The 13679-nt window shown below is 35.8% G+C and overlaps 1 protein-coding gene across 2 annotated transcripts in view; it reads right to left on the reverse strand.

Moving 5' to 3' along the window:
* MBNL1 (muscleblind like splicing regulator 1) overlaps nucleotides 1–13429 on the reverse strand; it is a 209848-nt gene extending 196419 nt beyond the window's left edge. Inside the window, exon 1 of one of the 2 annotated variants that reach the window (XM_043473960.1) lies at nucleotides 13337–13429. The gene's annotated coding sequence lies outside the window, so the exon portion shown is untranslated. The remainder of the gene's footprint in view (nucleotides 1–13336) is intronic. The other variant, XM_043473986.1, reaches the window with a different exon arrangement.
* Between the last annotated feature and the right edge of the window lie 250 nt (nucleotides 13430–13679).

Genomic DNA, 13679 nt, shown 5'->3' on the forward strand with positions numbered 1-13679 from the left:
ACAGGCTTATTCCCATGCGCACTTATTCCTTCTATGGCTTCAAGACGCCCACGTCCTGCAAAAGCATTTTCCTACCTGTCATTTAGTCTTTACAATTAAATAAAGAAAAAGGTAACTGTGTAAAAGAGGCTGGCCACTCTGAGTCTCTCTTTTCATAAAGTCTCTTCTCTAAAGATACTCTAAATTACAGACTTTGCCAGAACAGTTTTTCTCCTTGTGATGACTCTGAAGTCTGTTTATTCTTACAATATACTGGTAGGTCTGTGTTGGAAGAAGCTGTAAATAGTTTGTCAGGGTTCCTAAATACTTAGAATTCTACATGGGCCCTGGGAAGTGTTAACAGATTAGACTTGAACTTGTGGAAAAGGGCATATCTGGCACCAAATATCCAATTTATAGGGTGCAGACAAATTGATTATGAGGAAAAATGGAGTCCTTGGATGATACTTCGCACAGTTTTAGATATTTTTCCTTACCATGATGGAAGAAGAAGACAACTGAAGTAAGCCTGCCTCTTTTATGACTAATGAACTGGGTGACTAAAGGGGAAACACTTTGGGGTTATTGACAACAGGTACGCACATGCCAAATATGACACATGGGCCAGTTTCCATTGGCAAGAGTCCGGCTGCTGCCACCTTGCCCTTTAGCTTGTGTTGAACACTTCTGAAGCGAGGCATCCCCTTCTCCCCCACCTCGTGCAATGACCTGTGTGTGCACCACATTCTTTAGAAGAATCAGGTCAAAAAGCACAGGGGTAATTTTTCAAAAATGCTGTTCTGCCCATGACCTTGACTCCTGTGAGATAAAGACAGTCTTTGGAGTCTGTTATTAGACTCGAGGTTCTGGACAATCTCTGCAAGTCTCAGTTTCCTGTGAACTTAAAATGCCTACCTCATAAAAATGTGCTCATGAATGACTTCATGATAATTAACCTAACATGGATCAGGCATTTGATAACTTATAACCACTATTATTATTTTAAGTGGATGGCAATTACAGATTTAAAAATCTAGAATATTTAAAGAATAAGCTCATGTTAGACTTCAAGTCTTCAAAATATGAGGATTAGACTCAAACTACAATCTTAAGAAATTTACAGCAATTTTCTACAAGATGAAAAGACAGATTCCCTACAGTTTTTTTTAAACAGACAGGTGGGATGTAATTAAAAGGGAACACCAGATCTTCCTCGGATGATAAACAGGCACTTTAGAAACATCTTCCTTAATTGGCCAGTGAGCAGCTTTCTTTTGTCCAGCTTTCCCTACCCACTTTACAAGGGAAATCATAAGAAGGACAAGCCAAGCCAAGCAAAAGGCATCTCTCTACCACTTTAAAGAACAGTTTATGTGCACAGTTGCGTGGAAACCACTTCCTTTGGAGACCTACATGAAATTATGATTTTTTTTAAAAAACCCAGTCAAAGCTGTTACCACAGTACAAAAATTTAGCTGTCTACTTGCTTCTTTTAAGTAACACAAGTCAAGAGATCCTTTCAGACATAACTTCCTCTTTTTCAGACTTTACTCCTACCTCCTGGGGGGAGAAAAAAAAAGCATATCTCTCAACTTCATCAGAACAAACACGCTCAGAACTCTGAGGAGAAAATAATGATTATATGTTGCTAAGTACTATTTAGTAACAAAGACTTGGGCCACAGGAATGATGATGTCACCCACAGAAAGAGGAACATTTACACTTTTGAAAGAGATTCTTTTCCAACACGATGGGTCACCATCAGAAGAACAAAGCCAAATAAGGCAGGAGAGTCTGCTTGGCCAGGAGAAGGCATTCTTAGTATCCAATGCTGGAGAAATTATCAGCTCCAAGTTAACTAAATAGAGTCACGCCCCAAACCCACATGCTTTTTCTGTGATTCCCTCCTGAACCTAGTTCATGTCAATAAATGTGTACTGCTCTGTGGCAGAAATCCCGTTAACTCCCACAGTAGATTTGCTTCTTGGTTAAGTTACCCAGCTATAGTAAGCAATAGGTGAGAGAGTGGCTTCATGTTTCAGGACTGGTCTCTTAACATTCACACACTGTGGATACGCATATATTTATTTTCTCATGCACCAGCACTTAGAAATCACACACCATCTCACACTTTGCATTAATCCGACAGCATGGTGAGTCATCATGCCCACAAATGTACGTGATAGGATGGAATGCATTGCTTAGTAGCACGTAAGTCATTTGCACCCTCCACAATTCCCAATCCCAGTAGCATGATGATTTTCTACTTAGATACTGTCAGGAGCATGTAAAAGTTAGCTTCTGACTCCTACAATATCATGTCTGCCTGCCTTGGGGAAATTATCATTGTGCTCCTCTCCACACCACCCAAGGCCAGTCTTCTAGCACATACTCAGACCAAGGTCACAGTAGATTTTTTTTTTTTTTTCTTTTTAGGCTCTTAACCCATATCAGACATAGAAACAGCCATACTAGTTGCAATTCACTTTTTAAGTGTTAGGGGGAGGACATTTGCTCTTAGATATTGAGTCTGCTTACTCCATTTTTTTAAAAAAAAGAATATCTCTTTCTCAGTAAATTAGCTTATATTCCCTTCCCAAATCATACCCCACTTCCAAACTCCCTCAAAAAGTTTTTAATAATAATAATAATAGTAATAATAAGTGTCAGTAATAATTGGGTCATTTAAAGCTCTTGAGATGAGAAAAATAAATCAGAGGGAATTCATAATTACCATGGAAAATGCAGTGTATAAGTTACTGCTACTTATAAGAGGAACAGGTTGATATCCCAAGGGTCCCTATGATCATTGACATTGAGATTTAGGAAGAATAAACAAAGGAACATCTGTTGTCTCTAGAGACTCTAATGTAGCCTTTTCTCTTGTCTTTTCTGCTTCATATCAATGCAGAAATGAAGTGCCTTATGACCCCATTACCAGACATCAGTGAATTTATTTTCAGTGGCCATGATTGGGGTTAATTAATCCACAGCAATTTCACTGAAAAATCTCAAGTTGATAAATTTAAATAATATTTGAGACCTTTTCACTTTTATCAGACTCACACCTATTATGGAAATGAAAAGGCAAGAAAATGTAGTTAACCTCTGAAGGTAAAACTGAGCTTATCTTAAATTTATCTAAATATAATAATTTATCTCCTAAAAAACTTTTGACCTGTGTAGCAATTCCTGCTTCTCTTCAAACAACAGTTTACTCCCTGGCCTGTGTTAAACACAGATAATGAATGAATCATTCATTGTATTCCTCCACCCCATCCACACGTGCACACATCCTTGCAAATATTTGCCCACTTTGGACAACTCTTTTCCTTGACTTCTAACATAGGTGACCTGGCCCTTTGTCAACCTCACCTCCTTAGCTTTATGCCCCATTTCCCTCAAAGGACCAGACTCCTCCTTTCTGCTTCTTAGATATGCTGAGCTCATTCCTGTCTCTGCACTTGCCCCTCAATCTTCCCAGGTCACTCTTCCCAGAGTCCCTGGTGCCTTGGTCTTCTCAGCATTCAAGACTTAGCTTAAGTATTACGCTTTCAGAGAGGCCACCTCAGGAGGCCAGCTGTCTTTTTGTCCTGCTTTGCTGAATTTTCTTCATGCTGCTATCATTATCTGAAATTCCCTTTTAAAAAATTTACTTGGCTACTGGTGTACACATTGTCTTTCCCCACTAGATTATAAGTTCAGCTGCTTGAGGGGGGAAACTTGGTCTTGTCCATCACTGTTCCCTCAGCATCTAGAACAGTGCTCAAAGCATGATGCTCGATGTATGAACACGTGAATAAACACACTTCAAAATGAAAACAGTCTTCTCCCAAGAATTAAACTCTTCTCCTCACATAACCCACTTTCTGAGAAGAACCACAAAGTCAGGGACACCAAATACCTCCTGTGGTGAGGCCCATAAAATGGGAAAAAGGGGACAATATTAAATTCATTTTTATAAATCATAATTCATAAAATATTTTTAGTTCTTTGAAATTTTAAAATTTTAGTTCTTTGAAATTTCCTCCAAATTTATCTTTTTCATGTAATAAAATGTTGATGGTTCAATTTTAAAATTGCTTCTTTTACTAAGCCTTGTGCCATCACTTCACCCAGAAGTATAGCTTTCAATTATTTTGACTTCTTGGGTAATACCTTATATTTTTCATATTGTGTCTCAAAATCTGTTTCTTTTAATATTTCTTCTACTAGATGGTAAGATTTCTGAGGCAGGGGTTGTATCATGTAAACCTATAAATTTCTAATAGTATCTAAACCACAGCTTTGCCTATCTTGTTTCTCAATAAATATATACTGGAAGCAATATAATACGATGATAAAGATCCATCTTAGAGAAAAACACACCAAGATCAGTTACGTTACCATTATCAAGTTGCCTCTCTCTGAACCTCTCTCCCTTTTTCTCTTAAATCTGTAAAATAGTACATATTTCACAGGATTGGTGAGGTATTAAATTACTCGTGGGAAGCCTTTGACATACAATAATATTTTTAAATGGTACTAAAAAATAGTACTAAAAAGTGACATACCATGTCACATGCAATGGTACTAAAAACTGATGCCAAGAGTATAATAAAGCTATTATCATCATCATCACCACCACTATTCTTGGGGCCTAAAAGTCTCAAGAACCAAGTTGTATGTTTATAACTTTAATCTTGACATTTTGCACAGACCAAAACCCAAACCAAACAAAAGCCAAAAACAATTTTCCTAGAGCAGCTTTATAATCCACTTCAACACCAAAAATAGATCCAGAAAACATTTGCAAAACAATGTGTGAACTATATGCATAGCCATGAAGGTGGTTTGTCAGGAAAGGATTCTGGAAGGAGACTGCTCTGTATCTGGCTTGAAGAAAGCAATGAACCCTGACTGCAGAGATGAACATGCATGCTAAGCTGCTTTAGTCACGTGCAACTCTGTCACCCTATGGACTGTAGCCCACCAGGATCTTCTCTCCATGGGACTTCCCAAGCAAGAATACTGGAGTGGGTTCCTTCTGCAGGGATCTTCCGGACCCAGGGATCGAACCCACATCCCTCATGTCTTCTGCATTGGTAGGCGGGGTCTTTACTGCTAGCGCCACCTGGGAAGCCCAAAGAAGAATGGGCAGGTGTTTTTCTTGGTGTTGAGGGCAGGGAGAGAAAAAGTGTAGACGCAGTGGGGCAGCGATGCACAGAAATTGCCCCTCCATATTCTAAGAGGCTAGTGGCGGCCACGGGGAACTCATCTCTTTTTAGCTCAGTGGAAAAACGCCAGCACACACCGAAAAAGAGAACCTCTTGGTCCATTTGTTGTCTCCAGGGACCACTTTCTGGTTTCAGTTCCTTTCCCTCCATGCTAACAGAAGTATCCCCACCTGACAACTGCGTGACAGTTCAGAGTCCTGCCGTAACCATGGCCTTCTCCAGACCATCTTGGGAGATAGCTGTTCTTTTCATTAGGCCTGTTTTATTTGTACATGAGGCTTAGACATGTTGAAACATTTTGTTTAATAATTTATTTTAGCACATACTATATTCCAGGCAGTGTTTGAGATCCTGTGGATATAACAAGAACAAAACAGACCAAATCCCTGCCCTCTTGGAACTTATATTCTAATGGGGGGATGGACAGTAAATAATTGAGTAAAAAAAAAAAGACTAAAATTTTATTTGGTATTAAATATTGGGATACACACACATAAGTATGCATATATAATACACACACACACACACACACACACACACACACACACACACACATAGACTGCTATGTATAAAACAGGGCTTCCTTGGTGGCTTAGTGGTAAAGAATCCGCCTGCTAATGCAGGAGATACAGGTTTGATCCTTGAGTCAGGAAGAACCCCTGGAGAAGGAAAGGGCAACCCATTCCATTACTCTCGCCTGGGAAATCCTGTGAGCAGAGGAGCCTGGCGGGCTACAGTCCATGGGGTCGCACAGAGTTGGACATGACTTAGGAGCTGAGCACGCGTGAGCACGTGTGTATAAAACAAGTAGCTAATGAGAACCTGCCGTGCAGCGCAGGGAGCTCTGCTCCGCGCCCTGGGGTGACCCAGACGGGAAGGAAATCTGGAAATGAGGGGTATGTGTGTGCATATGGCTGATTCACTTTGCTGTACAGTGGAACAGACTGCAGCCCTGAGGGGAGACTCTACTCCAATAACATTTTTATCAAAAAGTGAACAAAATGTAAACGATATTAAAAGACAGAGAATGACTGGAGTAGGAACTCTACAATAAAATATGTAGTTGGTTATGGAAGACATCTTTTTGGAGGAACATTTGAGCAGAGATCTGAATAAAGAATGCTTGTGTCATAATAATATGTGTGGGAAGAGCTTGCTAAGAAAAGAGAAGGAAAAGTATGTGCAAAATTAAGATACCCTAGGAGCAAAATAATGTGTGGAGTCAGAACATAGTGAATGAAGGGAAGACAGAGTGGATTTGAGGGCGAAGATGTAGGTAGACGATAAGAAATGAAGAATTTCAATTTTATCATACTTAAAATAGGAAGCCACGGAAGAATTTCAAGCAGCAAGTTATATGATTTGATTTATGTTTTAAAGAGACATGCTGGCACTGGGATGAATGAGTAGAAAAAGAGAAATGTCTTAGGAGGATACAACAAGTACAGAGACAGCGTCTCACATGATACTCAAGATGGCAGAAGGGGTGAGCCTGATCAGTGTTTTGATTTATTTTGGAAAAATATATTTAATAGACTTGCTCATAATTAGGGTGTAAATGAAGCAAAGAGAAAAAGTAATGCCTTTGACCTATGTGACTAAGTATAAGATGGTGACATTTACTGAGCAAAGAAGATTGGGGATGGAGAAATGAAAAGTAGGGGATAAGTAGAATTTTTTTTCTTTTTGGACATGTTGACTTTGACATGTCTGTTAACATCTGAATGAAGAGCTTTAATAATAACTTTGAGCTATGAATCCAGAAGTTGGCAGATGTTAAGGAGGTATGGATTTTTAAAAATTGAACTGTATGGGTTAGGTTTCTGGAGAGGGAAGACAAGTAACTTATATAAGATCCACAGTCAGTAAGTGACAATTGAAATTGAAAGTGAATCTTTTGACATCGATCCACTTTCTCTTGTCACCACAAATATTAGGATGTATTCATAGTTATAAGCACTGGAGTAGAATATGGGGGAGGCCTGGGAGCAGGAACATTATAGAATAACTTATATGGAAGGCTGAGAATTTTTTCCAGTGCTTATGGACTATACAAATTCATGGTTACTTCTTATCTTACTTTCCTTATCTAATTATTTATTGTAAATGTGATGATATTTGCACAATTAACTTTTAAAAAATCTCTGGAATGATAAAAACATAAAGTTGGCCAAGTACCACAGATATCTATCTCCTTTCTCATTTGAAATGATCATTTTTTGGAATACCCAAGAAAGTAACTGAATTTAGACCAAATGTAGACTGCATAAAATTGAAATATAAATGAAAAGTTCAACTAATAACTCAAACAAGTATTTCTGAATTGTGTCATAAAATTTCAGTTAGGTTGTATCAGGTTTGTTTAATAGAATTGGCCCCAAGCAAATAGCAATTCCTCTTCATGACTTAAAAAAGATTAAATAAACTAAGAAAAAAAACACTAAAGCAATAATAATGCAAAGGAGAAAAATCCTAAAGCCAGAAACAAATTGAAACAAATAATCTAATTGTATTTTAAATAAATATTATGATAACCTGAATAGAAAGAAAAAAGAAGAGAAAGTGAGGAATGGAATGAGAGAGGAAGGAAGGAAAATGTGTTCATCTAATAATTTACAACTACAGTATTTGGTGGGGTATGAGTGTGGGGGAGAGACGTGCACACAAACTCTGCCCTCTATTTCAGCAGGTCTGCTGATTGTAGTAGTGATTTGGGTAAAGCAATTTAAAGATTATTTTAGATGTATCATAGAATTGAGCAAATGAGTAAGCATATTGATATTGTTAGGATCTGGGGCTCACATTGCAGAAGAAGGAGCACAAAAATATGGAATTGTGGAGGGCAAGAAAGAGCCCTCTAGGAACAGGTTAGAGTTAGAGCTATCAGATGAACTCATGATGTCTAAAACAGAGGTGTGTCTATACAAATGTTTTTATTCATGAATGCCTATGGCTTGTGGATGCATATTTGTGTGTTTATGTCTCTACGTAAGTATATGCAATAATATATTTCTCCAGAAAGAGTCAAGAAACAAAGATATTGCAGTGGCAGTGAGTATACGAAACGTCCAAATCTTAGCTTCTAACACTATTCCCCACTAAAGGAAATGAGAAGTGAATGATTTCAGGGGTGATACAGGATGGGTACTAGATCAACCTAGAACATCTTATACAAAAGAGTAAGAGAATACTTACTCGAATGAGGGCATGTCGCAAGGCATCAGAAATCAGAAAGAGAGGGCTCCATTGGCTAAATGTGGACCATTTGAGCCACAAAATTATTAAGGCAGCAATGAATTATAGCCATTGAAAGTACAGAAATCCATGAGTTCACACCAGTGAGAGATAAACATAAATTAATAATCAAATAAGTGGGAGAAAAGAGAGTTCTTTTGCTTACAGTAGAATGTGCAAGACCGATGCAAATGTTCAGGAAGTGCTGAGTTGAAAAATCACCATTTGGAAACCATTTTAGTACAGATTGCATCGGATAGCACTGGCTAATGCTAAACCCACACGCGGAGCCGTCCTTATGAAGTGGAGAAATTAGGCAACACCTCGATCAGACAGCCCAAATGAACACCCTCTTTGTGGCACAGAGGAGCGCCACATGCCTCTAGACGCTGATTGCACCTGTAGGCGCCGTATTCTAGCAAAAAATGCATGACCACAAGGTAATCACGAAAAAAATGTCAAATGTATAAAATGAGGAACTCTCTGTTGAAAAGAAAAAACAGTATGCGCATAAACTGTATTCTTTAAAATTTGCAATTCCATACAAAGAAATGTTGTTGAAATGCTCCAAATTAAGGAAGGCTAAAGAGATACTACAACTAAATGTGATAGGTGACATTAGACTGAATTCTTTGCTGGAAGGAGAAATATCATAAAGGGTATTATTAGATAAGCAGTAAAATTGGAATATGGACAAATATGAGATTAAAATATTGTATCCATGTAAATTTGTGAAGCAGATAATTATACGTAACTCCTAACTAAGAAACTATTTTTAGTCATTACACAGTGCAGTAACGGGCCATGCTGTTTGTCACTTGCCCTCAAGTGGTTCAGAAAGAAAAAAATAGACATAGAAAGATGGAAAGAACGAGAACAGATTATAATCAAATGGGGTAAAATATTAAGATTAAGCAAACCTGGGTAAGGGAATAAGAGAGTTCAGTATACTGCTTTTATTTTTATAACATTTTTTGAGCTTGAAATTATTTCTAAATAAATACATTTTAAGTAAATGAAGTATAACAGGTGTATCTAGTGAGCATTTGGAAAAGTCCATTGCCATCAGATATGTGATTTTATCTTACTGAGAAAGCCGCCTAATTGCACTGAGAATGTTTTTATCTCTTCTCTAATTCAGATTTGTTCACTAGCACAGGAAAAGAATAAATGCATCTGCTTAAATTTTTTCTTATGAAAAGTGAAACTAAATTTAACTAAGGTATACTTAAAGAAAAATTCTACTTTTTTTTTCAGAATCAGAACAAACTGGTGATGTTTCTGAAGATCATATTACTACTTATATCGAAAAGAAGTCTGAGAATGTGGTAACAACTACATACATAAAAAACTAAAAGCTTACAATGAAATATCTGTAAAGTCAAATATTTTTCTTTAAATTTGGGTTTTAAAATACAAATTTAGCATTTTCCTCAATAATACTGAAACATTAAAAATTATTTCATGTATATGCATAGAATAATGAAAAAATAAAACTGGAAGCAATTTGGAAAACATCAAATATAACTGCCTGATTTTAGTTCATGTAAAATAATAAAAATTATCAATGATGTCAGGTAAGTGTTGGAAATACAACAATAATGCTCAAACAACAAATAATTTGCATTTAAAAAATTTTAAAAATTAGCAGTGTTTTAAAAAAATTTGTTGACGTAATAGTTGCCTTACAATAAATTAGTGGTGTCTTTATTTTCTACACTGCAGTGCAGATGTGTACAGTCAACTGCATTTAATATATTGTTTTAAGTGGGAGTATTCAGAAATATGAAAGGACTTGCCCTTATTCTTTATATTTGCAGATATATGATTTCTTGTATGGAACTGAGATACACATTCTATCTCACAGACAGCGTATACTGATTACCACAGTGCATATTTTTGGGAAATCAAGAATTTTCCAACTTATTTAGCACACAGTTTTATTAACAAAATAAATATGAATATACTACGTGTGATGCTTATCTGGAAATCATATATCTTAAAAATAAATAGAAGAACAACAGATGTAGGTGGATACAAATTTGCTTTTAAAAGGCTGACTCATAATACCTAGATTTAGAGAATTTTTGTTTCTGAATTTAAAATATGCCATCTTCTTAGTTTGCACTTAAACCATAATCTCTTTCAGGCAACAAACTTTCTTGTGTCTATTTTTCTTTTTTTTTGCAAATGGGGAAATGGCCCAAAGAAGGGAAAGCAAAACAAACAACAAAGAAATATTTCTGTCCTTTTGGAAATCCAGTTATCTATATCAGAAACAGATAATGTTGTTTCAAAGTAAAATTTTTATATGAAAGATGATATATTGGTCAGGGTGGGACAGCGTCTTCTGTTAGCAAGTCGTTCTCTTCTACAGGTGGGCAGTTTTGGGAAGTTCATACCGTGAAAGAGAGATATAGCCAGGGAGTTATGAGATTAGCTGGGTCAACCCTGAGTCTCAGTCGGCTGACAGGTCCTCAGCAATATCACCCACAGGTCACATAGTCAACTGTGTCTTGTTAAGACAGATATAAAATTTCACAATGCCACACAGCAGACATTCAGCTTTAACTTTTATTAGACTCAGTGAAAACTGATGCCTTAGATAGTATGTCACATGAATATAATTCTAATGAAACATAGTAAAATATGTGTCTATAGTTCAAATGTCAAAATTTATGTTTCCCAGCAATGAATTATTCACAGTATGATATCTACTTTCACTTTAAAATTTTGGATGTGGTTGTTCAATGGTCGGTTGCCAAGTCATGTCCAATTCTTTGTGCCTTTGGATGTGGGGGCAAAGTCTGAATGTTTTATGCAATGATAGTGTGTGAACTAAAAAGTCTATGTCGTGGAAATTCCCTGGTGCTCCAATGGCTGGGACTCCATGTTCCCAATGCAGGCGACCCTGGGTTCAATCCCTGGTCAGAGAATTAGATCCCACATGCCGCAACTAAAGAAAAAGATCCCATGTGCTGAAACTAAGACCCAGCGCAATCTAAATAAACAAATACATAAATATTTTTTAAAAGTTAATGACAAAAAAAGCCTGTGTAATGCATTCAGCTGTTTTCCTAACAATGCCAAGAATATCCCCTTCAACTACTTGCATGACTTATGCAAACACAGCCAGAGAGGCACTATTTTTTTTTCTGTAGGTATAATTTTCTCAAAGGCAGAAAATATTCTAAGCTTATTTTCCATAATCTAGGACTAGGCTGTTTGTTCAGAGACTTTAATAATTCTCAACAACAACAACATCAACACATCTGTCTTGCTAGCAAGATAGCATTTTCTCTATTTATTTAGCCTTCATTTGCGTTCTGAATTACAGCAGTGATCAATTTAGAGTCTAATTTCCTTGGATTATGTTTTCTGTTTGTTGTCATCAGTTATTCAGTGTAACACCACACTATGTATAGCATACACACAGAACTTAATAATTCATGATGTCAAAATATCTCATACTTACAATTCTGGACATTTAAAAATATTTCCATCATTTGTTTTGAATAGAGAAAGACATTAAAAATGATATTGTTGCAAATAACATAATGAAGTTCTATGGAAGTAGCTGTATTTAATTGATGTGTGACACATAAAGATGAAGGTGCATAATTTTAACGGTTTTCTCACAACTGTCAGCTTAATTTTAAAATGTTAATTAGTGAGGAACGGCAAACTTTAGTCAACAGTTTACTTCCTGAGTTTATAACACTATCGATCTGTTTTTGCTTCTTTTTTTTTCCTCCTAATAATCAAAAGACAGCCACTCTTGTTACATGAAAATAGTTGAAAATAGTTTTTTTAAAAAAGCTTTTTTCCAGGTAATGTAGTAGAACCAGTATGACAGTACTGTTTACCAAAATAGTAAAAATTAAATCCATTAATTGATTGAACAATGTAGACTTTCTCTTTTGGAAGCCATGCAATTATTTTAACTGAAAAAGCAAACCAAGTCAAGTAAGCGTTTGCATTATTATTTGAATATATATATATATGTGTGTGTATAAGTGCATTTTTCTTTTTAAAGATGTATTGAGATAAATTGTAATGATTTTGGCCAAAGTACATAGAAACCAACTGCTTTTAAAAGGAAGATTTAAAAATTGTTGTATAAAGAATACAATTGTATTAAAAACAATTAATTCATGTTAATATGTGTAAACATTACTCTAACTGGGACAAACAATTGGAAAAAAATTACATTGTATTTAGATTACTTTAGAATTTCCTAGTGAGATCAGTTTCAGCTTAGTTTGATCTCCAATTACAAATCCAAATGGTCTTTGTTTTAGTTCTTGCTCTGTTGTTAAGCATTAAACTGTAAACTGATCTTAAGACAAACATGAATTAGTTTTTTTAGATCATATCATATACACTACAAATTGCTTTTCTAAAGTATTTAAATATCACTGTAATGTGATGATATGAAAAATAACCCTGAAATGTCCTTTTAAAATAATACATTTTCACAGTGAGTAAACAAATGCAAGATATCTTTTCCCCAGAAAATGTTCAACTAATAATATACAAAATTAACAAACCAATATATGTAGGAGAATTTTAAAATGTTAAGAATTTACCGGAGCTGGGGAAGAAAAAAGTTCTCAAAATTTGTCATTAATATAAAAATTCTTTTAGCGTAAGTTGTGTACAAACTTACAGTTAAAATAATTTAACGGTCAATGAGAACTTTTAAAATTTCCAGCTTTTTAAAGATTGTATGAAGTGGAGACATTGTAAATTTACTAAGCATTTTCATTTGAAATATTGACTACTTACTTGAGAGAGATACCTGGTTTAATTCAACTTACTTTGTAATCTGGCCAGTATTTAAATTGTTGTTCTATAAGTAACAACCCAAATAAAATGAAAAATAATAAGTAATACTTTCTTCTTACCTCTATGTCTTATTCACAGTTGCTTGTTGGGCTGCTTAGAGAATTGAATTAAGCTAACAGCACCTCAAAGAACTCTGTTCTCTGCTCTGCTCTCCTCTCTAGACACGTTTTTTTTTTCTCCCCCTCTGCAAAGCGATAGTCTACTGAAAGAGGAAGTGTGAAACACCACAGTCATTATGCTTTATAAATTCTACAGAGAACAGAAAATTATTCACAAAGCTTACACTTGAAATCATGGTAACAGCCTATAACTTGTGTGTACACATACAAAATTAATGTATATAGTTATACGTGTAAGCAAATTTTAGAAAAGTTATAGAAATCTATACTTAAGTAATGTTCA

This window comes from Cervus canadensis, chromosome 7, assembly GCF_019320065.1.
Source record: "Cervus canadensis isolate Bull #8, Minnesota chromosome 7, ASM1932006v1, whole genome shotgun sequence".
Lineage (NCBI taxonomy): Eukaryota > Metazoa > Chordata > Mammalia > Artiodactyla > Cervidae > Cervus > Cervus canadensis.